The sequence below is a fragment of the Sinohyriopsis cumingii genome, chromosome 15 (genome assembly GCF_028554795.1).
Source record: "Sinohyriopsis cumingii isolate HCF-2022 chromosome 15, ASM2855479v2, whole genome shotgun sequence".
In the NCBI taxonomy this organism is placed as follows: domain Eukaryota; kingdom Metazoa; phylum Mollusca; class Bivalvia; order Unionida; family Unionidae; genus Sinohyriopsis; species Sinohyriopsis cumingii.
Genome location: NC_142975.1, coordinates 83,908,632 through 83,912,571, shown reverse-complemented (window position 1 = coordinate 83,912,571; position 3,940 = coordinate 83,908,632). Strand labels below are relative to the sequence as shown.

General features: G+C 36.4%; 1 long non-coding RNA gene across 1 annotated transcript; it reads left to right on the top strand.

Annotated features, from left to right (window-relative positions):
* Positions 1-300: 300 nt before the first annotated feature.
* LOC149782221 (uncharacterized) lies at positions 301-2,560 on the top strand. The gene is made up of 3 exons (XR_016414569.1): positions 301-384; positions 1,195-1,275; positions 2,136-2,560. It is a non-coding gene; the product is annotated as an uncharacterized LOC149782221 (long non-coding RNA).
* Positions 2,561-3,940: the final 1,380 nt, after the last annotated feature.

The window sequence follows — 3,940 nt, the reverse complement described above, 5'->3', positions numbered from 1 at the left end:
ATTAGTATTTGGCATGTGGTAGAGGTTGTGGTAAGGATAATAGTATTCCACCTGTGGTGTTTATTAATATTACATTTGTAGTGGATATTTTAAATATTTCCAGAGACAATAGCGATTTTCACGTCAGTTTCTATGACCAACTGTGCATCATCAGCTGTCTGCATTACCATATGTTGCAATGCCATACATCTCTTTCTGATTGGGCAGTGGACTTATCCAGTAAATAATGAATTTTACTGACATATTTTGTTCATCATCGGTGTCAAAAGTTCAATAGCTAAGCACAGCTGTCCATATTGTCACGATATAAAATCCCACTGGCAGGCTAGTTTGTCTCAGCGAAGGCACAAACTGTGAACTATTCATAATTGAAAGCAACTCGAGGTAAGTCTACAAACGGCACTACATTAGGACTGTCCTCTCTCTTTCACGTCATGCAGTTACATCTTCTTACACACTGGTTTATCTTGAAAGTACTATTTCACTGTTGTGACACACATTTTTAACGGTTTTACATAGAGTATGTTAATGTTTAAGAAATATCGTGAGTCTCCCCAAAACTTTGTTGAGCGAAGTTTATTTTTATTGGAATATTACGGAGAAATACATTAATAATTTCAGCCAATTCAACAAACTCTAAGTGAACTGAACATGAATGTGCAAATCTATCCCTGTCTCAGCCATCCAATCTGTTATATAAAACGTTTGGACAATTACATCTACTTTCTTTTCCAAAGCTGCATTCTCTCTTAGTTAAACATAGCAGCTTTGGACAAAAGCATACCATGTATCTTGCTCTTGGCTAATTAATATTATTTTGCATAAATTTGATATAGTCAAAATCAACGGTCGAATCCTTGTCTTTCCACGACCCGACATAACGTTGTTCTTCACGCATGCGTAAAGGTCTGGTGAATACGTCCTTGTGCCATATGCAGCTACACCTCTTTTTGTGTATTTGTTTGTTTGTTTATCTTCCTGTTGTTTAATGTTTCGCAATCTCTTTAGATAAACGGTGGTTTCCCTTCTAAACGAAATCTTGCAAATTCATTGATTGTGTGGGAGGAGCACAAATATGCAACGTTAAATCTTCATTTTCTCGCTTACTACCAGTGAGCGTCGCTACAGATGGATCATTAAAATTATAGATATTAAATGATTTAAAAATAATCATGAAAGTCTCAATTGTTTCAGAGAAGCACAGAAGAAAAATGAAAACAATTGTCGTTCTTCTTCTCCTTGTGTCCATGCTCGATTTAATTCTGGCACAACGAGGTAATTTTTGCACTGTGTTCTTTTTCTTCTAACAGTACGCCTGATCTATCTCTCTGTCTATAAATCTAAGCCCGCTCTTTAACATTTACATGTTGTATTAATTCATGAGATAAAATGTTCTGACCTTGAACGAAATGTTACCTCATTTGCATGCGATACCAACTCCTGACAGAAACTAAAGAGATAAGCGTTAAAGATTAAGTTATCGTAAAGTAAGAAAACGACACCAAAAAGAGATTGATGTTGTTATTGCTGTAGGGTTTAACACCATTTTTCAGCACAGGATAGGCTATACATGGCGGCCAGTATAACTAGTGGAGGAAGAACCCTGGAAAATCCCGGGAGTAATCACCGACCCACGAGAAGCTGCTGGCAAGCTTTCTTACGTACCCACGTTATCCAAAACAGGAAGATATAATGGGCGGTGGGCGCATTTAATAACAATGCGCACTCAGAGCAGTGTGTTTCGTCTCCTATCTTATTATATACTTTCGTTTATTTTATTCCTAAAATCTAGTCTATGCTACATGAATTATTTATTCCTGTGGCTACCAGGTTTTCTGTCTTTCTAACTTATCTACACCTCATGTATAAGTATTAGATTTCTATATATATATATTTCAGTTTCAGTCCCGAACTCCATCGTACATAGAAATCTATTAGGTTTTGGGATCAAACTTATTTATAATGTTGATGATGTTATTCAAAATAACAACGCAACTTTGACGAGTAAATTTAAATACCGAGAACTGCTATGCTATTTTAGAAACGATTTTGAATGCTTTTTCAAGTCTTGTGTTTTATGTAAGTACGTTGATCCAGAGGAGTGTTAAAAGTGAATTTTTTAAATTGCATTCTAGGTCCTCCAGGTCAGAAGGGTCTTCGTGGACGTGATGGAGTGCCTGGGCTTCCTGGAAGTCCTGGTCTAAAGGGTCGTCCTGGTCCTACTGGTTTGCCTGGTGCTACTGGTCGTACTGGTCCTACAGGTCCTGTTGGTCCTCCTGCCAATATGTAGACCTGGTCTTTCACCAATTTTTCGGGGTCCTTACAGAGAAGTTCGGCTGTTAGCACCCCAACTGATATAGATACTGTTTCATCCGATACTTTTCACTGTTTCTAGTGAGGCTGAATGATAATACTATTGTTCTTCTTGCTGTTAGGTTGTCAACAATAACTGGACAATGTCTTTGTTTATTATATATTATGCCCTTGTTTAGGGAAATGTTTAAACCAAATAAATTTCTGCTAAGTATACTTTATGCCAATAAGCAATTTATTTGAATAACATTTTAGGCTATGTTTTAAATAAAGCAATGGAGTATGGAATGAAGTTTTCATGTCTCTCCTAATGTCAAGACGTATTGCCAACAATTTTGAAAGTTTTAATTAAAAGTAAATTTCTGCACACATATATTTACATTTTATCTTTTTTCCTCTTTTCCGTTCGATGTCTCCTCATTTATTTACCCTTTCCCTGTTCTGTTGCATCCCTACGACCACCTAGAGTATAGGTATGAAAATGCTAAAGCCATTAAGATAGTTTACAATCACTATAAATCACACGTTAAGGTCTCAAATCAGTCTCGTTTACAAACGGTATTGTTGTAAGAACTATGAGAACTCCTTATTCATTTTGAGAAAAGAACTGGAAAGCAGTAGCTCTCTCTCTCACCTCTTTCTTTGCAGACATCTGCGGCACATTAAAAATCCCAGCAAATATATCTACATCTATCTGTTACAATTTAGTTATCCATTTTGTCATGTCTGAGTGTAGCTTTACATGTGAATAAATGAAAATAGCCATTTTGTGTTATACACCTTTAAGGACAATATTTCCATGAAAAGAAACCAGATATTACTTGACTAACTGTATATCAACATCTGTTCTACTCTTCTTTCTTTTCTATCCAACATTTTACATATCTACCTACCTTCGCTCCATCTCTCTTTCTCGGCCCAATCTAGCACAAACAGGAAAGTGTGAATAACTTACTATCATATGATAGGTGTCTGTACCAAATCGTCCAATGACAGAAGAGAAGCAGGGCAAAGACAGAAGAACGGCGATATGAATTATGTAGTCATGAAACAGTCTTATAACCATCACGACACATCTCATAAGTTTAAATACATAGTTCACAAACCTACTGTCATTATTCTTCTTCTAGTTGGACGATCTGGTGTAAAAAGTTACTTTTTGTTCTTGTAGTTTCTTTCTTTTGTTGAGTTTTTTTTGCTATTGTCACCAAAATATAACACTTGTAGTTAAATTGTAAAGAACAAGCGAATTAATCCATAAATTAGCAAAATTGTCACCGGTCAATTAAGCATTGAATGTTTCCGAGCAATGTTAAAACAGCATATTACAATGCCAGTTATACCAGCCAATGCGGCCGATCCTTTCTTTGGCTAACTCATGCAAATGGTTGGCAATTTGATTTATAATGTTTGTAACGTTTCCAACGAGAAACTCTGGGCTACTTTTATCACTTGTATTCCTATCACCGTCACTCTTTCATCTGCTCCCCCGCCTCTCGTTAAACCTATTTTTAAACCATTTGCTATGGTGGTACAAGGGGTAAACGTCCTGGCAATTTTCGCACCTTTTTCAGCAGTTGTGTTAGCCTTTCTCATAATGGTACCGACTTTAGCTTATATATCAGGG